The sequence below is a fragment of the Gekko japonicus genome, unplaced genomic scaffold (genome assembly GCF_001447785.1).
Source record: "Gekko japonicus isolate JY-2015 unplaced genomic scaffold, Gekko_japonicus_V1.1 scaffold2979, whole genome shotgun sequence".
Lineage (NCBI taxonomy): Eukaryota > Metazoa > Chordata > Lepidosauria > Squamata > Gekkonidae > Gekko > Gekko japonicus.
The window spans coordinates 65,915-88,752 of NW_015164286.1; the positions used below are offsets into that span (position 1 = coordinate 65,915).

The following is a 22,838-nucleotide window of genomic DNA, read 5'->3' on the forward strand; positions in this document are numbered from 1 at the left end:
CCCGTGTAGCTCAGCCACTGGCTCGCGGGGGAGGGCGGGGTAAAAATACTTATAAATAAATAAATAAATAAATAAACTGACCTAAAACAATCAGTGACCCAAATCGCACAAACAGCAGAATCCGCCATGGAATCCATCCTAATCCTACAAGAAGATGCCTGCTATTTCTATAAAAAAGACGAATGGGCCACTGATAAGATTATTTCATTCGAGAATCAACTGAAAGCCAATAATCTTACATTTCATGGGATCCCTGAAGATGTAGAACAATCAACAGAGCTAAAGATTTTCATGGCTGGCGGGAAAATTAGAACTAGAAATGGGAGTTACTCCTTTAGTTGACTTCGCCTTTAGAGTAGGATCCCTTCGGACACGTCAGACCAACACACCAAGAGAAATTATTGTAAAATTTATGGATACCCATATGAAAATGGAGATACTCTCCTTGGCAAGATCAAAAGGATTTTTACAGAAGCAAAACAACAAGATCCAAGTGCTCCAGGACCTATCACAGCAACAGAGGAAATCTTTGAAGCCCATAATAACTACATTAAACGATGTGAACATCTGCTACAAATGGGTGGGTGGGGCCGACAGTCCGCCCCCTCTTAAAAAAACCATCCTTGGATTTGGCCGAATTGGCCAACTATCGGCCGGTTTCCAATTTGCCCTATCTGGGCAAATTAATAGAGAGGGTGGTGGCAATACAGTTGCAAGCCTTTCTGGATGACACTTCCACACTAGATCCTTTCCAGTCTGGCTTCCGCCCGGGCCACGGGACTGAGACAGCTCTGGTTGCCCTCACGGATGATCTCCGAAGGCACCTGGATCGGGGTGGGACGGCGGTGCTCCTGCTGTTGGACCTATCGGCGGCGTTCGATATGGTCGATCACCAGTTGCTCGCCCACTGCCTCGCTGACGTGGGGATTCAGGGGTTTGCCCTGCAATGGCTTGTCTCCTTTCTCCAAGGTTGGGGACAAAGGGTGGTGCTCGGGGAGAAGCTGTCCAAAAGACACCCACTAGTTTGTGGGGTGCCTCAAGGGGCAGTTCTCTCCCCGATGTTGTTTAACATCTATATGCGCCCCCTTGCCCAGAGACATGAGCTAGGGTGCCATCAATATGCGGATGACACCCAGCTCTATCTGCTGTTGGGTGTTCAGTCTGGCTCTGACCAGGAAGATCTGGACCGAGCGTTGCTGGACGTAGCGGGCTGGCTTAGGCTGAGTTGACTGAAACTGAATCCGACGAAGACGGATGTCCTATGCCTGAATCGGAGTGGTACAGGGGTGGGGGTCCCACTTCTGGCTTTCGGTGGGGCACCATTGGTGCCAGCTCCAAGGGTCAGGAGCTTGGGAGTGCTCCTGGATGCTTCCTTGACAATGGAGGCCCAGGAAGCAGCCACTGCCAAGGCAGCCTTTTACCATCTGCGGCTGATTAGACAGTTGGTCCCCTACCTCGAACGCAATGATCTGGCATCAGTGATCCATGCTATGGTCACCTCGAGGTTGGATTACTCCAATGCTCTCTACATGGGGCTGCCCTTGGGGCAACTCCAGAAACTGCAGCTAGTGCAAAATGCCGCGGCCAGTTTGCTGATGGGTCTCCCCATGAGGTAACACATCCAACCTGTGCTGAGGTCGCTGCACTGGCTGCCAATAGCGTTCCGGATACGCTTCAAGGTGCCGGTTTTGACCTTTAAAGCCCTAAATGGTCTACCTGAGGGACTGCCTTTCCCCGTATGTTCCCCTGAGGGCACTGAGATCCGAGTCGCAAAATCGCTTGGTCCCCCCAGGCCCTAGGGACACAAAGTTAACATCAACAACAGCCCGTTCGCGGGGAGGGCGGGGTATAAATGCAATAAATAAATAAATAAATAAACTAGGGCGTTTTCCCTAGCTGCACTGGTATTATGGAATCAGCTCCCAAATGAAATTCGAGCTCTGTGGGATCTTCAACAATTCCGTAGAGCGGTAAAGACCGAGCTGTTCCAGCAAGCGTTTTAATAGTCCGACCACACTGATTACTAGCACTTTATAACACATAACTACTAGCACTTTATAACAGATGGCCGCCACATCTTAATCTCAAATTTAATAAGTTGTATTTTGATATTTTATTGATTGTATTGTTTTAGACTTGATATTCTCTTAATTGTATATTAGTTTTTAACTATTGTAAGCTGCCCTGAGCCGCTTAAGCGGGAGGGTGGGGTAAAAGTCTAACAAATAAATAAATAAATAAAAATAAACTTCAAGTCTTTCACCAAGGGACTATGTTCCTAGCCACAGACCTGGAATAAGGTTTGAAACTTCTACAGGACCTCCAGCTGCAACCCCCTCACAACCTTCCACCAGATGATGCACCCAAGCAGCATGAAACCGCAACTTCCCGCTGGCGTACGGCGCAGGAAATAAGAGATTCCAGGATCAGAAACACTTGATGCTGGACTTAATTAGCCTCGTGTTGGTTTGTCTTTAATCTTAAATATGCCCTATATGTTTTATTTATGTACTATTGTACCACACTAGCTTTTAAAATACTTCAGAGCTCCTAATTGCAAATTATTTTGGTAGGGGAAGAAAAGATAAAGGCTTTTTATGGGGTGTTACAGCCTAGTTTAAAATTGAAAAGGTCGACTATAACAATTTTCTTTATTAATTTTTATAACTATCATTAAGTTTCCTTTTTTATTGTACATCTCTGGGGGGAGGGAATAAGGGGGGCGTTGTTTTTTAATTTTGTAGAACTTTTATCACCAACTTTTACTATGGTTTAGTCCTTGAAGAGAAGGGACAACAGAGTTCAGAAGATGGCTCTGTGTTGGTTTAGTTATAAACTATTTGTCCTTATTTTTGTTTTTGTAGTTAACAGGTTAGAATACAATTGCACAATTTTGTACTCCAAATCTCAAAATGCCTACCTTTACTGTACTCTAATTATATTTCCTTCTTATGATATTGATAATTTCCTTCTTATGATATTGATAATGGGCTTTTCCAGAGCCAATGCCAGAACAGGTTCCCTAAGTTAAACTGCTAGATCAACTTATGGGTTTTCTCAGCGAGGCAAACTTAAGAACATAAGAGACGCCAATGTTGGATCAGGCCACAGGCCCATCCAGTCCAACACTCTGTATCACACAGTGGCCAGAAATACCAGTGCCATCAGGAGGTCCACCAGTGGGGCCAGGACATTAGAACCCCTCCCACTGTTGACCCCCCCCAAGCACCAAGAAGACAGAGCATCACTTGCCCCAGAGTCCCTATCTATACCTTGTAGCTAATTCCCTTTTGAAGCTGTCCATGCTTGTAGCACCCACCACTTCTGTGGCAGTGAATTCCATGTGTTAATCACTCTTTGCATGAAGAAGTACTTCCTTTTATCCGTTCTAACCCGACCACTCAGCAATTTCATGGAGTGCCCACAAGTTTTTGTATTGTGAGAAAGGGAGAAAAGTACCTCTTTCTCTACCTGCTCTTTCCCATGCATAATCTTATAAACCTCAATCATGTCACCCCTCAGTCGTCGTTTCTCCAAGCTAAAGAGCCCTAAGTGCTTTAACCTTTCCCCATAGGGAAAGTGCTCCAACCCTTTTATCATATGAGTTGCCCTTTTCTGCACTTTTTCCAAAGCTATAATATCCTTTTTAAGGTGTAGTGATCAGAACAGCACACAGTATTCCAAAGGAGGTCATACCATTGATTTATATAGGGGCATTATGATATTGGCTGACCTGTTTTCAATACCCTTCCTAATAATCCCCAGCATACCATTGGTTTTCTTTATTGCAGTCACACACTGTCTCGACATTTTCAGTGAGTTATCTACTACAACTCCAAGATCTCTCTCTTGATCAGTCTCTGCCAGTTCAGACCCCATCAACGTGTATTTATAGTTAGGATTTTTGGCTCCAATGTGCATCACCTTGCACTTGGCCACATTGAACCCCATTTGCCATGTTGACGCCCACTCGCCCAAAATTGACAGATCCCTTTGGAGTGCCTCACAATCCTCACTGGTTTTCACCACCCTGAACAACTTCGTATCATCCGCAAATTTAGCCACTTCACTGCTTACTCCCAACTCCAAATCATTAATGAACAAGTTAAAAAGCAGTGGACCAAGTACTGATCCCTGTGGTACCCCACTGCTTACACCCCTCCACTGGGAGAACTGCCCATTTATACTCACTCTCTGTTTTCTATTAATTAGCCAGTTTTTGATCCATAAAAGGACTTGTCCTTTTATCCCATGATTTTTGAGCTTACTTAGGAGCCTTTGATGAGGAACTTTATCAAAAGCTTTCTGGAAGTCAAGGTAAACAATATCTATTGGATCCCCCTTGTCCACATGTTTGTTCACCCCCTCAAAGAACACTAACAGGTTAGTGAGACAAGATCTTCCCTTACAGAAACCGTGCTGAGTCTGCCTCAATAGGTTTTGTTCATCTATGTGCCTACTAATTCTTTCCTTAATAATGGTTTCCACCAATTTACCCGGTATCGACGTCAGACTGACTGGCCTGTAATTTCCCGGATCTCCTCTGGAACCCTTTTTAAAGATGGGAGTGACATTAGCTACCTTCCAATCCTCAGGAATGGAGGCAGATTTTAAGGAAAGATTACATATCTTTGTCAGGAGATCTACAAGTTCACATTTGAGTTCTTTCAGAACTCTCGGATGTATGCCATCTGGGCCTGGTGATTTTTCAGTTTTTAAGTTGTCTATCAGTTTTAGGACCTCCTCTCTCGTCACCTCAATCTGACTCAGGTCTTTCAACACCCCTCCTGAAATCAGTGGTTCTGGAGTGGGCAAGCACTTCTCATCTTCCACAGTGAAGACGGAGGCAAAAAATGCATTTAGCTTCTCAGCCATTTCCCTATCATCCTTCAGTACTCCTTTTACCCCTTGGTCATCCAAGGGCCCCACTGCCTCCCTGGCTGGTTTCCTGTTTCTAATGTATTTGAAGAAAGTTTTGTTGTTGGTTTTTACGTTTTTTGCTATATGCTCCTCATATTCCCTTTTTGCCTGCCTGACCACAGACTTGCATTTTATTTGCCATAGCCTGTTTTCCGTTTTATCAGCCTCACTGTGACTAGCTTTCCACTGTTTAAAGCAATCCTTTTTACCTTTTTCAGCTTCCATTACTTTGTTTGTTAACCATGCAGGCTTTTTCCTATACCTGTTTGTGCCTTTCCTAACCTGCGGAATATTTTTTTTTGAGCTTCTAGGATCGTAGTTTTAAATAGTTTCCAAGCTTCCCCAATGGTTTTGACCCTTTCTACTTTTCCTTTCAGTTTCCTCCCCACATGTCCCCTCATATCAGAGAAATTGTGTGCGTCTTTTTGGCCAATTCCCTATTTATACAAATGTTGAACACAACAACATTATGATCACTGTTCCCAAGCGGTGCAATCGCTTTTACATCTCTCACCAGGTCTTGGGTGTTACTTAGGACCAAATCAAGGATCGCCTTTCCCCTGGTAGAATTCCAGAATTACAAACACAAGACGAATTTACTATTATAATACTCTTGATTGCCTTGTTATATGACATCTTTTATGACTGGATTTTTTTACTCTTCGACATTATGATTCCAAACCCATAAGGTAAATTTCTCTCCCTAAACTGTAGAGTCCCTTAGGGGTTGAATTTCTAAAAATCTCTTCTTAGTGAGCATCTATGCCATGGTAGGAGTGGTCTCCCTGAATTTTGAGTTTCTAGGTCCAGAGGTTTGGCCTGGGCATTGATCTTACAGTGAGGGGACTTTCTTTTATACATATACAGATGGGCAAGTGTGCTCTCCATTATTCCCTCTGGGCAAGTGTGCTCTTCATTATTCTCTATGGACAAGCATGGACACCATTATTCCCTAAGGGCTACCATTGTCTGTTATTCCATATGGGCAAGGATGCTCTCCATTATTTCCTATGGGCAAGCGTGCTCTCCCTTAATCCCTATGGAAAGCATGGGCTCCCTTTTCCCTCTGGGCAAGCACGGTCTTCAGTATTCTCTTTGGGCAAGTGTGGACCCCATTATTTTCTGTGGGTAAGCGTGGTTTCCATTATTCCCTCTGGCCAAGTGTGGTGTCCCTTGTTCCCTCTGGGCAAGTGTGGTTTCCCTTATTCCCCATGGCCACATGTGGTCTCCCTTATTCCTTGTGGGAAGCATGGAGTCCATTACTCCCTATGGTCAAGTGTGCTTTCCATTATTCCCTATGGATTCTCTACTGACAATTATTTCCTCCATTAGCCCCTATGGGCAAGTGTACTCTCCATTATTCCCTATGGGCAATCATGCATTCTCTATTGGCAATCATGTTTTGCCTATGGGCAGTCACTGTCCTTAGTTTTAGTACGTCCCGGACAAATTTAGAGTCCCGGACAAATTTAGAGTCCCGGACAAATTTAGAGTCCTGCGGAGAGTTTCAGGCCAGCCGGCCAAAGGTTTATTCAAGGTGTGCGCTTTCATGTGCATGTATGCCAAGAAGGGTGCCTTGCACACGAAAGCTCATACCTTGGGTAAACTTGTGTTGGTGCCGCTGGACTCCAAGTTTGCTCTCCAGGAGAAGTTTCAGCCAGTTTGCGATGCCTGGTGCTGCACTGGATGAACTCTGCACGGGTCTGAATGTCGAAAGTACCCCGTTGCAGTTCAGCCATCTCCGGAAAAAGGAGGCTGGAGCTGGGTCCCGGTTCTCCTTCTTCGCATCCCAGCTTCTTCTCCATCTCCCCCAGTGTATTCAGGTAGTAAAACTCCATTGGGGGACAGGTGTTCGTTAGAGGAGCCTACTTTTGAAATAGACGAGTGTCAATTAATTACTTTCTGTGGAACCCTGGAGAGAAAACACTGGGCCTCGAGGGCGGCAAGAAAGGAAAGCGCCTGTGAGTTTTTAGCAATATTTCTGGGAGGGAAGGGCTTGCTTCATCCCTGGCCATAGACTCCCCACCTGCAGCCCCAAAGACAGAAGGAGAAAGAGGGAAAACTCTGACTGGATTCCGGAGTATGTTGATGTCAACGGGGGGGGGAGGGGGGGGGTTTGCAGCCAGTATTCCCTCTAAGCTGAGTTAGTGTAAACTAGCTCACAGTTTTTTAGCCTCCGGTTCACACGTTGTTGTCTTCACTCACGGAGGATGGCTCCAGAGCCAACTAATTCATGCAGTAGCCTCTGAGGATCACGGGCATTGAATGTGCTGGCCGGGTTTGGGAGGCCGGGAAGAGTTTGGTGATTTGGCTGGTGTACCAACCGCCTAACACACCAGACAATAGCCTGCCGTCTCTGATAGAGGCCGTAGCAGGCTGGGCATTGGAATACCATAGACTGATCATCTTGGGTGATTTCAATGTCCATGCTGATGATGCAACCTCTACTCAGGCAGCAGATCTGGTGTCGTCCATGGCGGCACTGGGATGTAACGACCCCCACTGACCAGGCTGGGCACACGCTCGATTTGATCTTCGTGGTGGGGGTAACAGTGGATCGAGTTACTGCTTTAGCAGTCCCATGGTCAGACCACCATGCCCTTAGGGCCCACCTGAATGTCTCACCCCAACCCTGTTTAGGTGGTGAGCGTATTTCAGCTCGCCCGCGGAGCCAGATGGACCCAGTGTGGTTTCAGATGGCCCTGTGGGATCCGATGCCCCTTGGTGGCTCATTGGATGAGCTTGTGGAGGACTGGAACAGCCGGCTCTCCGCATCCATCGACCAGATTGCTCCACGGCACCCTCTAGGCCCCGCACTAGGCTGGCACCCTGTACACCCAGGAGACATCTGGATCGATTAGGCAGTTGGTTCCCTTCCTCGACTGCACTGACCTGGCTACAGAGATCCATGCGATGGTGACCTCAAGACTAGACTACTGTAACACTCTCTACATGGGGCTGCCCTTGTCGCAGATTTGGAAGCTGCAGCTAGTGCAGAATGCTGTGGCCTGGCTGTTGATGGGTCTCCCTTGATGGGAGCACATCCAGCCTGTGCTGAGGACACTGCACTGGCTGCCAATAGCATACCGAATCTGCTTCAAGGTGCTGGTTCTTACCTTTAAAGCCCTATATGGCCGGGGTCCGACACACCTACGGGACTGCCTATCCCCGTATATACCCCAGAGAACACTAAGGTCTGGGTCTCAAAATCAGTTGACAATCCCTGGTCCGAGGGAGGCCAGGCTAGCTATTACCAGGGCCGGGGCCTTTTCAGTGGCAGCCACTACCTGGTGGAATGAGTTCCCGGAGGAGATCAGGGCCCTGCGGAGCCTCTCACAGTTCCACAGGGCCTGCAAGATGGAGCTCTTCCACCAGGCATTCAATTACGGGCTGCCGCTGCCATAGTGCCCTGGAGCGTGGTTTTAACAATGAGCAGAAGAACACCTATGAACACCTGGGTACTGGAAACCCATTTTGATAGTGCGCCATCTAAGTGAAGTTTTAACTGTTACTAGCACTTTGTATTTGTATTGGTTTTATTTGTAGTGTCTTAATAATTGCTTGATTTTAATCAGTATTTATGTTGTTTGGAAGCTGCCCTGAGCCTGCTTCGCGAGGAGGGCGGGGTATAAATATGCTAATTAATAAATAAATAAGAGTTTTTGGCTAAACATTAGGAAGAAGTTCCTTTTTTAAAAATAAAAATGTACTGATTTTTCATGGGGAAGGGATACTAGTATTCTATCTCTAATTCTAAAAGAAACAGGGATTAGGACACTAATACATTGACACTACTGGAATCGGGGAAGGAACACTATAATCTTAACTCTACGCACTCTAATGAACAAAGGGGATGGAGAACTAACATGGTGATACGATCTGGGTTACATAGGTATATAGCTCTGTCACCTAATATTACAAGATTATTGTTTTATATTTACAAAGATAATAAGAATTTGCTTTAATTGACTAGTTAGTAAAAACTGCAATATAAATGATCATCTTGATTTTAGACTCTTTTCTACTTGCGTTTCTTTGATCTTTAGGGTTTGGGAGTGACTGCTCCTTTCTCTGATTCCGACGTCTCTGAAGAGTTGAAAGAGTTGGAACTAGTGCTTGAAGAATCCTGTGAGTAGGTGTCTTCTTCATCTCCATAGGTAGGGTATTCCCCTTTTTTGTAGAGAGAAAGTTCCCTATATAGTTTCCTCCGCTTCCTAACTTCAAAGGGGATATCCTTTAAGATTTTTCATGTCCTCATTCTTAATTATTAGGGATTTCCCCTGTGTAGATTTCAGCACCTGGTCTCTGGTAGATCGCTTCGTGAATTTCAAACATATTTCTCCCGGGAGTTTTTCTTTATAAAATCCGGATAAATTCTGTAAGCCCAGTCCATCTCCTTCAATAATTCTTCTTGTTTATAATCCATTAATGCTGCAAGAGCCTCTGCTATAAGATTCTTTAAATCTTCATTCTTTTCTTCAGGAATCCCCTGGAAGCATAGAACATACATGGATCTTTCCAGCTGGAGCTGTATTAGCTGTGTTTTGTCAGAGGATCTTTCTTTCTCTGCTTCACCCAGTCTTTTGTTAATTCTCTCAGTCTGTTTTCCCATATTTTTAAATATCTTTTCAGTTGCTGAAGTTCTTTTATCCATCTGAGTCAATTGTTTTTGCACATGGTCGATTTTGGTGTTGAGGTTGGTCATCCGTTCCATTAGAGGGTGCAGTGCATTTGCTAGCAGTGTAGATATATCTGCAGTTACTTCTTGGTTCCGGGAGGGAGTTGTTGGTTATTTCCGGTCGATTTTTTTTCTCCAGCATCGCTTTCTGCCCTCTCCCAGCCATAATATCAACAAGAAGTAAATTTTCCAAAACAAGATAAAAGTTAAGCAATTTTAATCTACTTTATATCCTCATGCAGCTTTTGAGTTCGCTTAAATTCTCATGCGTTTACTTTTGCTCAAAGTCGTCTCTGGGCACCATAATGGCTCTGTGGTGACAGGAACCTTTGGGGAAAAGATGAGCTTCAATCCCTTCACCGTTGCCTTGGAAGAGGCTCTCCTCAGCAACCCAGGCTGAGGGTCTCCTACAGAGACCACAGGAGAGTCTGGAATGATCTCGAACTCTTCCCGTCATCCGAGTCTCAGCATACCCCCATCAAGCGAGACGGGGTACGACCGAGAAGCGAAACGCTTAAACTGGAAACCGAGGAAAAACTTCCTGACAGAGTGGTTCCACAGTGGAACAGGCTTCCTCAAGAGCTTCCTGATGAGTTCTCCGTCTTTGGAGGTTTTCAACCTGAAGCTAGATGGCCATCTGACAGAAATGCTGATTGTGTGAACTTAGGCAGATGATGAGAGAGAGGGCAGGAAGAACTGCATCAGCACTTGGTGCTCGTGGCCCTTTCTAACATGCCTAGGAAAATGCTGATCACCACTTTGGGGTCAGGAAGCAATTTTTGTCCAGGCCTCTTTGCCCGTGGATCCTGGAGATTTTTTGCCACTTTCTCAGTATGGAACAGAGGTCACTGGGGGTGGGGGGTATTTGTGAATATGCTGCATCATGCTAGGGGTTGGACTAGATGACACTGGAAGTCCCTTCCAACTCTATAATTCTATTATTCTGAAGGCAACGTCATTCAGGGTGCTAATGTTCTTTGACTTGTGTGACAAGCCAATTGACTGCACAGTGCGATACAGTCCAGGCAGCAAGGAGGGTTAAAAAAAAAGAGTTTATTTGAATAAGTGGGACATTATACAGCCAAAACTTCAGCCCAGATGTCCAGTGAGTAACAGCAGGGATCTGACATATACTTTTCTCTTCCCAATTTTACATCACCTCTGACATAATTTACACTTTGCTCAATTTGATTTTCTTTGTTTGCAAAATTCATTATTCTTACATTTGACAAGTAAGATGTTACTGACCACATTTCAATTTTACAAATCTTTAATGATGCAGGTGCCTGTTTCGTTGAAAATGATATGTGTGTCTTCTTCGCAGTTCTCCCAGACTTTCTTACCTCTGCATGAACTTACAGGCTGAGTTCATACTGACTACAGAATTTAACTTTTCCCATAATAATATGGTTCGTTTATATCAATACATGCATAAAGGTAAAGGTTCCCTTGCTCGAAAGCCAGTCGAATCCGACTCTAGGGTTGCGGTGCTCATCTCCGTTTCAAAGCCGAAGAGCCAGGGCTGTCCGAAGACATTTCCGTGGCCATGTGGCCGGCATGAATAAACACCAAGGCGCACGGAACGCTGTTACCTTCCCACCAAAGTGGTACCTATTTATCTACTTGCAATTTCTTACTTTCGAACTGCTAGGTTGGCAGGAGCTGGAACTAGAGACAGGAGCTTACTCCGTCTTGTGGCACCCGGGTCTCGAACTGCTGAACTACTGACCTTCCACAGCCTGCAGTTCAGCGTCTTAACCACTTGAGCCACCGCAGCTCCCAATACATGCATATATGTATATAAAAAGCACTTTATTAACATTTCTCTGGGCTAATCTCATGAAAGATGTATAATACATGTATAAAACATGAAAAATATAAGATCGTAATGATATTCCAATTATTAAACCCTTTACATGCACTTTCTAATGTTCCAGAGTAGCCTATAACATAAAGCTTCTAGAGATACCTTAAATTCACCTGTTATCCTTTATTTTAAATCCACCAGGGGATTTTTATTGAATTTTTAAAAGACATTACATCTAAATTAAATTTTCCGGGTTTGCAAAAAATATGCCATTTTGCTTTAGCCAGTAGGGGTCCTCCTTGTATATAAAATACAAGTTCTGCACTTTTAATTGGCCTTTTTAATTCTCAAAAGACTTGTGATTACTATCTTCTGTTTCTGGCTGGACTTTGAGATAACTACACACCTGGTCATTACATCTTGCAGGCATCTTTAGCTATGTTGTTCTATGCCAGCAAACAGTCTATTTACTGTAAAATAATGAGAGCTGCTGAAAAGGCATATATATTGATCAGAAGCAGGTTTCTAACAACTCAATATTAATATATTAAAGCATTTTGAACTTAAAGAAGAAAAGGTTAGCTTGATTTTCCTTATTAATATTACTAAAAGTCATAAGCAGTAATGAGCTTCTGAAACCATTCCTTTGAAGCAGAAAGCCTAAACATAAATCTTCAACTTTTGACACATCATTACCATTACAAATTGTTCCATCCTCATTAATAGTGCACTGATGTCTTTTGATGCTGGGACACCCGTCTGCATAGATCATAGTGAGGGCCCTGAGAAATGCAGAGCCAAAACCCATATGACTGAATAGGGAAATAAAACAATCCTTTTTCACTGAGTCAAAAGCTTTTGACATCTCTAGGCTTAAAATGACTGCCTCTTTGGAAATGTACTCACAAGAATGTAATACATTAACAGTGCATCTGGTATTGTCTGCCAGCAGCCTACCCGGCATAAATCCTGTCTGATCAGGGTGTATCAATTTGAGAATGATTTTTAAAGCCATTCAGCCAAGATAGCTGTAAATATTTTATACTCTGTATGTAAGAGAGCTATTGGACAATATCCTGCTGCATCAATGCTCTTCTTGTCTGGTTTAAGGACAGGAACTATGGCAGCTGATTTCCATGAAGGAGGAATTTCCCGAGATTAAAATTTGATTGCAAGTTGCTGCTAATCGGGCACATAGAAGTGAACTAAATGCTTTGTAAAAGTTAGAATGAAAACCATCCAAACCAGGAGCAGAATTCAGTTTCAATTTTTTATGGCTTCAGAGACATCCATAGTTGTAATAGGGGAGTCCAGAGCCAACCTGTCTTCATTAGATAGTGTAGGGAGATTAGGTAGAGCCTCTATATACTCTTCCATGGCCTGACTTGCAGGATTCATAGAAGAGTAAAGATTTTTATAATATATAGCAAATTCATTAGCTATTGCTTTAGGAAAATAGATAGGACCTGGTTTTTTATTATTTAATTGATGTATAATCTGTGATTATTTTTTTCTTCTCTTACTTTCCAGGAAAGTAGTTTAGCTGATTTGGGGAAAGTGTTGCCAATATCGCTGTTTTATAAAAATAAGTTGTTTCCGGATCTAGTTTATTTCCATGGCTTCAATATTTTTTTTTCCTTCTTGAATTTTCAAACAAAAAAAAGCACTATTTTCGCATTCAAATTCTTTTTCTAGGGATCCTATATTATCAACTATCTTTTGTTTTAAAGTCACTTATTTTTTCGTACGTGAGGCTTGTGAGATCAAATAGCCCCTAAGTGTAGATTTTAAGGCATCGGGGTTTAATATCTGGTTAAAATCACAACCAATGAGAATCTCCCATAGAGCAAAAGAATGAAATTTATGTAAAGTCTGTTCTAAAAAGTCTAATTCTCCCATTTGGGAACATATATCAAGGAAAAGGTAAAATTACAGTCTTTGATAGTCCCTTGAACGAATAAATATCTACCCTTATGATCTTTTTCAAGTTTGTTTAAAATAAAGTGAAGTTTTCTAGGACTTCAGAACATCACGATTAAGAAGCTTAATGTGCTGTAGTGTTTTGGGCTCTCTTTATTGAATTCTTAAGTCCTCTAATATTTAGTGAAGCAATATGAGTTTCTCGGTGCATCCTGAAAGACTGACCGATTTGTTAAAAAGTAAAAACAAAAAAGTGTGCAGATCTAAATGATTAAAAATATATACACACAAAGTGGCATTTAAGACTCTATGCTATTAGTAAGGGAGACTCTACTATGTCTTAAGATTTCTGATAAGTATTGAATAGAATATACTACCAGCTTATTTTACAAAAAAACCAACAACCCTGAATGATAGAATAACCTAAGAAAATTATAACCGAATATAAATTATTAGCAAATTAACCTACAAAAAAAGCCACACTATTAATAATACTCCTATAGAAATTGAAACACCCGATACACTAATATTAACATTCAGATCAAAATTTCTTCTTGGTCATCTACTGCTATCAATGAGACACTAAAAAAATCCTCCGTCTTACTCGTCAGGGATCCCCACTTAAATGCGTTGAATTGCTTGTACAAAGGAAAGTCCAAGTAATGCTGAGTGGTGCTCAATTTAAGAAGCTTTAATTTTAGAGTTTCAAGTCTATGCGTGATCTGTGCCTGTTCCTCTCTTGAAAGGGTTGCAAAAGAGTTTAGCTAATTTTCATCTATGGAACTGTCTAGACAAAGAATAGTCTTTTCAACTACGTGGACGTAGGTGGTTTATGGTTAGTGGCAGTTTCTCATAGGACCTCTTTAGGACCTTCTTTCTGGAAACAAGGGCTTGACTATTAGATCCTCAAAGACCCCTACAGGAAAATTTCCCTTTGTTTGTAGAAAAACGCTGAGGTCATTTAGAAATAATTCAAGGCCAGCTAAGCTAAGCACTCTAAGTGATGAGCAAATACAAACATCCGAGTGTGTTCAACAGCTGTATAGGGAATAATAGCAAGTTACGTGCAGAATAGTAAATAAAATAATGTTATATTTGCTGACGCAGTCCTCAGAGCTCCACATGAAATGTCTGCAAATACAGTAGTCCTGAGATTTCTGCAACTATCAAACAACTCTTCGAAGAAACCCCCCCAACCCAAAGACTTAATCCCTCCAACTCTCTTGGATGTACTTCAGCTAGCAGCGCCCATCCTTGCTTTCTTCCTGGTGGGATCTATCTGAGGGCTTCAAAAATGGCTAAAGTTTCATCTATAGTTGGAGGATTTATAACATTTCTTCCAAATTAGACTAAGATTTCTGTTTAGCTTCAAGCTTCTTACAAGAATCTATATTGTTTCAATGCTTTATGTGGTCTGTGGTTGTCTTTCCGCAGTGAAAAAAGAGAAATGCTCTTTTCAAGGGCTAAGCGGTTGCCTGGTTTCGCCTCCTGTGGGCTCTGAGGTGTTTATGAAAAGTGTGCCTCTGACTGAATCTTTTCCACACGCTGAGCATTCAAAAGGTTTCTAACCTCTGTGGGTTCTGAGATGCTGTTGCAGATGGCCGTTCTGACTGAATACCTTTCCACAGTCCGAGCATTCAAAAGGTTTCTCCCCTGTGTGGGTTCTTTGATGCTGTTGAAGATGGGTACTCCGACTGAATGTCTTTCCACACTCTGAGCATTCAAACGGTTTCTCCCCTGTGTGGGTTCTCTGATGCTGTTGAAGATGGGTACTCTGACTGAATCTCTTTCCACACTCTGAGCATTCAAAAGGTTTCTCCCCCGTGTGGGTTCTTTGATGAAGCTGAAGACTGCCACTCCGACTGAATCTCTTTCCGCACTTTGAGCATTCATAAGGTTTCTCCCCTGTGTGGGTTCTTTGATGCTTTTGAAGAGTGTCACTGCTACTGAATCTTTTTCCACACTCTAAGCATTCAAAAGGTTTCTCCCCCGTGTGGGTTCTTTGATGATATTGAAGACCGCCACTGGTGCTGAATCTCTTCCCACACTCTGAGCATTCAAACGGTTTCTCGCCTGTGTGGGTTCTTTGATGCTTTTGACGTTCGCTGCTTGTACTGAATCTCTTTCCGCACTCTTCTCTCCTGTGTGGGTTCTTTGATGACATCGAAGACTGCCTCTTTGACTGAATTTCTTTCCACACTCTGAGCATTCAAACGGTTTCTCGCCTGTGTGGGTTCTTTGATGACATCGAAGACTGCCTCTTTGACTGAATTTCTTTCCACACTCTGAGCATTCAAAAGGTTTCTCCCCTGTGTGGGTTCTTTGATGCATCTGAAGCTCGCTGTTCGTACCAAATCTCTTTCCGCACACTGAGCATTCAAAAGGTTTCTCCCCTGTGTGGGTTCTTTGATGACATTGAAGACCGCCATGCGTACTGAATCTCTTTCCGCACTCTGTGCATTCAAAAGGTTTCTCCCCAGTGTGGGTTCTTTGATGATATCGAAGACCGCCACTGCAACTGAATCTCTTTCCACATTCTGAGCATTCGAAAGGTTTCTCCCCTGTGTGGGCTTTCTGATGCTTTTGAAGACAGCCACTGAGAATGAATCTCTTTCCACACTCTGAGCATTCAAAAGGTTTCTCCCCTGTGTGGGTTCTTTGATGATATTGAAGACCGCCACTGCGACTGAATTTCTTTCCACATTCTGAGCATTCAAAAGGTTTCTCCCCTGTGTGCATTCTTTGATGATATTGAAGACTGCCATTGTGACTGAATCTTTTTCCACATTCTGAGCATTCGAAAGGTTTCTCCCCTGTGTGGGTTCTTTGATGATATTGAAGACCGCCACTGCAACTGAATCTCTTCCCACACTCTGAGCATTCAAAAGGTTTCTCCCCTGTATGGGTTCTCTGATGCTTTTGAAGAATGCCACTGCTACTGAATCTCTTTCCACACTCTGAGCATTCAAAAGGTTTCTCCCCTGTGTGGGTTCTCTGATGCTTTTGAAGAGAGCAACTGAGAATGAATCTCTTTCCACACTCTGAGCATTCAAAAGGTTTGTCCCCTGTGTGGGTTCTTTGATGATATTGAAGACTGCCACTGCAACTGAATTTCTTTCCACATTCTGAGCATTCAAAAGGTTTCTCCCCTGTGTGGGTTCTTTGATGATATTGCAGACCACCACTGGAACTGAATCTTTTTCCACATTCTGAGCATTCAAAAGGTTTCTCCCCTGTGTGCATTCTTTGATGATACTGAAGACTGCCATTGTGACTGAATCTTTTTCCGCATTCTGAGCATTCAAAAGGTTTCTCCCCTCTGTGGGTTTTTTGATGATCTTGAAGACTCCTATTTTGACTGAACTTTTTTCCACATTCTGGGCATTCAAAAGGTTTCTCCCCTGTGTGTGTTCTTTGATGATATTGAAGACCGCCATTGTGACTAAATCTTTTCCCACACTCTGAGCATTCAAAAGGTTTCTCCCCTCTGTGGGTTCTTCGATGCTCTTTAAGAGAGGCACTCCAAGTTAATCTCTTTCCACCCTCTGAACATTCATAAGGTTTCTCCCCTGTGTGGGTTCTTTGATGATATTGAAGACCGCCATTGTTGGTGAATCTCTTCCCACACTGTGAGCATTCAAAAGGTTTCTCCCCTGTGTGTGTTCTTTGATGCTTTTGACGTTCGCTGCTTGTACTGAATCTCTTTCCGCACTCTAAGCATTGAAACGGTTTTTCTCCTGTGTGGGTTCTTTGATGACATAGATGACCGCCATGTGTACTGAATCTCTTTCCACACTCTGAGCATTCAAAAGGTTTCTCTCCTGTGTGGGTTCTTTGATGACATAGATGACCGCCATGTGTACTGAATCTCTTTCCACACTCTGAGCATTCAAAAGGTTTCTCTCCTGTGTGGGTTCTTTGATGACATAGATGACCGCCATGTGTACTGAATCTCTTTCCACACTCTGAGCATTCAAAAGGTTTCTCTCCTGTGTGGGTTCTTTGATGACATAGATGACCGCCATGTGTACTGAATCTCTTTCCACACTCTGAGCATTCAAAAGGTTTCTCTCCTGTGTGGGTTCTTTGATGACATAGATGACCGCCATGTGTACTGAATCTCTTTCCACACTCTGAGCATTCAAAAGGTTTCTCTCCTGTGTGGGTTCTTTGATGACATAGATGACCGCCATGTGTACTGAATCTCTTTCCACACTCTGAGCATTCAAAAGGTTTCTCTCCTGTGTGGGTTCTTTGATGACATAGATGACCGCCATGTGTACTGAATCTCTTTCCACACTCTGAGCATTCAAAAGGTTTCTCTCCTGTGTGGGTTCTTTGATGACATAGATGACCGCCATGTGTACTGAATCTCTTTCCACACTCTGAGCATTCAAAAGGTTTCTCTCCTGTGTGGGTTCTTTGATGACATAGATGACCGCCATGTGTACTGAATCTCTTTCCACACTCTGAGCATTCAAAAGGTTTCTCTCCTGTGTGGGTTCTTTGATGACATAGATGACCGCCATGTGTACTGAATCTCTTTCCACACTCTGAGCATTCAAAAGGTTTCTCTCCTGTGTGGGTTCTTTGATGACATAGATGACCGCCATGTGTACTGAATCTCTTTCCACACTCTGAGCATTCAAAAGGTTTCTCTCCTGTGTGGGTTCTTTGATGACATAGATGACCGCCATGTGTACTGAATCTCTTTCCACACTCTGAGCATTCAAAAGGTTTCTCTCCTGTGTGGGTTCTTTGATGACATAGATGACCGCCATGTGTACTGAATCTCTTTCCACACTCTGAGCATTCAAAAGGTTTCTCTCCTGTGTGGGTTCTTTGATGACATAGATGACCGCCATGTGTACTGAATCTCTTTCCACACTCTGAGCATTCAAAAGGTTTCTCTCCTGTGTGGGTTCTTTGATGACATAGATGACCGCCATGTGTACTGAATCTCTTTCCACACTCTGAGCATTCAAAAGGTTTCTCTCCTGTGTGGGTTCTTTGATGACATAGATGACCGCCATGTGTACTGAATCTCTTTCCACACTCTGAGCATTCAAAAGGTTTCTCTCCTGTGTGGGTTCTTTGATGACATAGATGACCGCCATGTGTACTGAATCTCTTTCCACACTCTGAGCATTCAAAAGGTTTCTCTCCTGTGTGGGTTCTTTGATGACATAGATGACCGCCATGTGTACTGAATCTCTTTCCACACTCTGAGCATTCAAAAGGTTTCTCTCCTGTGTGGGTTCTTTGATGACATAGATGACCGCCATGTGTACTGAATCTCTTTCCACACTCTGAGCATTCAAAAGGTTTCTCTCCTGTGTGGGTTCTTTGATGACATAGATGACCGCCATGTGTACTGAATCTCTTTCCACACTCTGAGCATTCAAAAGGTTTCTCTCCTGTGTGGGTTCTTTGATGACATAGATGACCGCCATGTGTACTGAATCTCTTTCCACACTCTGAGCATTCAAAAGGTTTCTCTCCTGTGTGGGTTCTTTGATGACATAGATGACCGCCATGTGTACTGAATCTCTTTCCACACTCTGAGCATTCAAAAGGTTTCTCTCCTGTGTGGGTTCTTTGATGACATAGATGACCGCCATGTGTACTGAATCTCTTTCCACACTCTGAGCATTCAAAAGGTTTCTCTCCTGTGTGGGTTTTCTTATGGTGTTGAAGACTGCTTTTGTGACTGAATCTTTTCCCACACTCTGAACAGTCAAAAGGTTCCCCCCCTTTGTGGGTTCCTTGATGCTGTTGAGGATTGTCACTCAGACTGAATTTCTTCCCACACTCTGAGTTTCCAAAAGGTTTCTCTCCTCTTTGTGTTCCTAGGTTCGCAAAAAGCTGTGACCTATTTTTGATGTACTTTCCGAACTTAACAGATTTACTTGTCTTCATTATATTGTGCTTTGGAAACTGTATATTACGCTGTCTTCCATATCTCTTCTCAACCAAATGGCTGCCTTTCTTTCTCATAGGTCTGCTTCGATTCCTGACGTTTCCTTTTAAATCTTCATTATTAACTTTATCTTGCAATTGTGGATGAAGTTCCTCAATCTTCTCATTCCACTGATTGTTCTCTGCTGGAATTAAGAGAGAGCATTTATTTACTTATTTGGTTTGCTTACAGCCCTCCTGGTGAGCGAGTTCATATCAAAATCATATAAAACACATCACATCTATTCAATAGTTTAAAATATAGTTCTAAAGCCCAATAACCATATGGCACCATCATGCAGTTCTGGCCCCAAATTTACATTAGCAATGGGGAAAGAGAGGTGAAAGCAGATTGTGAATCAAATAGTTGAGTTGTTGTCAACCGTATGCTTGGCAGAACATCTCCGCCCTGCAGTGCCCAGATGTTAACCAGCAGAGATTTCCACCAAGTCGGAGCCAAGGCTCAAAAGGCCCTGGCTCTTGTGGAGGACAGCAGGACCGTTTTTGAGCCAGGGACTTCCAATAGATGTTGGTCACTCGAGCGTAATGCTCTCCGGGGGACATACAAGCAGAGGAGGCCCTGTAGGTACTTTGGTCGCTGACTGTTTAGGGCCTTAAAGGTCAAGACCAAAACCTTGAACCTGACCCAGTAATTGACTTGGAGCCAGTGTAGCCGGCGAAGCACAGGTTGTGGAAGTGCAGTTATCGCTGTCCCTGTAAGAACCTGAGCAGCTGCGTTCTGGACAAGCTGCAACTTCCAGATCAGCTTCAAGGGCAGCCCAGTGTAGAGCAAGTTACAGTAATCAAGTCTAGAGGCGAACGTTGCGTGGATTACCATGGCTAGGCTGGGGCTAGACAGGTAAGGGGCGAGTTGTTTTACCTGGCTACATTTAGCAATAGGGAGGGCAGGTAAGTTTAGTGTTGGGGGAAAGAGGGGTGCAGGAACCATTTCATGTACTCTCATTCCCACTGTGTTCGTTTTGGGGAGGCAGAGACGCTGGCTTCCCAATTTTATCAAAAGAGAGAGAGAGACAGGGAGAGAGAGAGAGGGAGAGAGGGAGGGAGGGAGGGAGAGTTTTAAATCAAAACTCAATTTAATTCCATTACACACTCTTTGTCAAAGAGAGCCTCCCTCTGAATCCTGCCCAGCACGGGCTTGAGATCGTCTTCACCAATAGGATGGCTAGCTACAATTACAAAGAGGGGGGGGGGGTTAAAGGAGAAAGCCCAACCACCCGACCTTTTGTGTCCCTCCAGTCAACAACCAAAGGACAGACTCCTGACCTTACTGGGCTCAGCTAAGGAATCCTCCCTGCGAGGTTGGCTCACAGCAGGAGACCCACAGGTGATTCTAGAGGCAGCAACGTACAGTCTTAGGCACCAGATAACTTATTGCAGCAGTGGAGACAGAAACCAGAAGTCGGTAAATAAAATACATGTTTATTTAAGTGCACAAGATATATTCATTAAAAAGTGCAGAATTACTTAAAACAGTACTGTGAGGGAAAACAATAAAGCTAAATGTACTCTGTCTCTGGAGTCCCAAGCATCAGGCTGGTTGGCTTCAGCAGCCAGAGCTTCCAAGATGGCCGAAAGGTGAGCAAGACAGAGTTATAAGTCAGCTTGACATGCAACACTACCATGCACCCTGAAAGGATGTTAAAACAGGTTATTTATTGCCAGAACCCTCAGTGGTTGCTAGGCCTGGGAACCAATCCGGGTTCAAGCAATGTCTTCCAGATACAAGAAGGTCAATCAAGGGAAGGACAATTTCATTGGTCTCTAGTCATGTCAGAAGAACAGGTGCCGTGACCTGCAGTTTCACAGCACCAGGCCCTTCCCACAGGACTTAACTGCTCTGGAATGTTCACGAGGGATGCCAAGGCCAGAGAGGGAACGTGTTACCTTGCAGGTGCAAGTATGTTCGCTCTCCCCAGCATGGCTGTGTGAAACTAAGGAGACTTAAAGACAACATTCTTAAACAGGAGGAGGCCGCAGCCAGACGGCACCAAACTTTTAAAGCAAATTCCATTTTCAGTGAACCAAAGTTCTCGAGACTCTTAAGTCAGAAAACATTAATGTATTATTTATTTATTTATTTATTTCATTACATTTATACCCCACCCTTCCCGCGAACGGGCTCAGGGCGGCTTACACAGGCACGAAGAGCAATATAAATAATTAAAAACAGTTAAAATCAATAACATCAGGATGCAAGGATAAACTCCCACCACTTTGCATAGCAGAAGGGGAGGGGTAGGGCCGTAATTAGATGTTGTACGGTCCTCCAGCGGTATCGCTCTATGATGGAGCGGTGGTGGTAGTGGCAGTGGTGGCTCCTACTCATAAGCCTGGCGGAAGAGCTCCATCTTACAGGCCCTGTGGAACTGCAAAAGTTCCCGCAGGGCCCTGATCTTGTCCGGGAGCTCATTCCACCAGATAGGAGCCGCCACTGAAAAGGACCTGGCCCTTGTTGCTGCAAGCCTGGCCTCCTTAGGGCCCGGGGTCACCAGCCGGTGTTGTGACCCCGACTGAAGTGCTCTTTGGGGAATATGTGGGGAAATGCGGTCCCTCAGGTATGTCGGACCCAGGCCATGTAGGGCTTTAAAGGTAAGCACCAGCACTTTGAAGCGAATCCGGTATGCTATAGGGAGCCAGTGCAGCGCTTTCAGCACAGGTCAGGTGTGCTCCCACCTAGGGGCGCCCACCAACAATCTGGCCGCTGCATTCTGCACCAGCTGCAGCTTCTGGATTTGTGACAGAGGCAGCCCCATGTAGAGAGCGTTACAGTAGTCTAACATCGAGGTGACCGTCACATGGATCACTGTAGCTAGGTCATTGCTGTCAAGTAAAGGAACCAACTGCCGTACCAGCTGGAGATGATAAAAGGCTGATCTGGCAGTGGCTGACACCTGGGCCTCCATCGTTAAGGTGGGGGTCCAGAAGCACTCCCAAGCTCCTAACCTCCAAAGTTGGCACCAGAGGTGCCCCATCGAAGGTCGGGAGTGGGAGCCCCATCCCTGGTCCGGTCCGACTCAAGCACAGGACCTCCGTCTTTGCCGGGTTTAATTTCAGCCTGCTCAGTCTGAGCCACCCAGCCACAGCCTGTAACACCCGGTGCAGACCTTCTGGGTCGGAGTCCGACTGGCCGCCCAACATCAGATAGAGCTGGGTGTCATCTACGTATTGATGACACCCCAGCCCATACCTCCGGGCAATCTGGGCGAGGGGGCGCATATATATGTTAAACAGCATCGGGGAAAGCACCGCCCCCTGAGGCACCCCACATTCAAGCACGCGCCTCTGGGACTGCTGTTCCCCTAGCACAACCCACTGTCCCCGACCTTGGAGAAACGAGGCAAGCCATTGAAGGGCAAGCCCCTGAATTTCCACGTCGGCAAGGCGGTGTGACAGCAGCTGATGGTCGACTGTATCAAATGCGGCCGACAGATCTAACAGCAACAGCGCCGCCACACCGCCTTGGTCCAGATGCCTACGGAGATCTTCAGTAAGGGCAACCAGCACAGTCTCCGTCCCATATTCCGGGTGAAAACC

General features: G+C 44.3%; 1 pseudogene; it reads right to left on the bottom strand.

Annotated features, from left to right (window-relative positions):
• Positions 1-22,838, bottom strand: part of LOC107108347 — a 122,285-nt pseudogene that overhangs the window by 62,782 nt on the left and 36,665 nt on the right.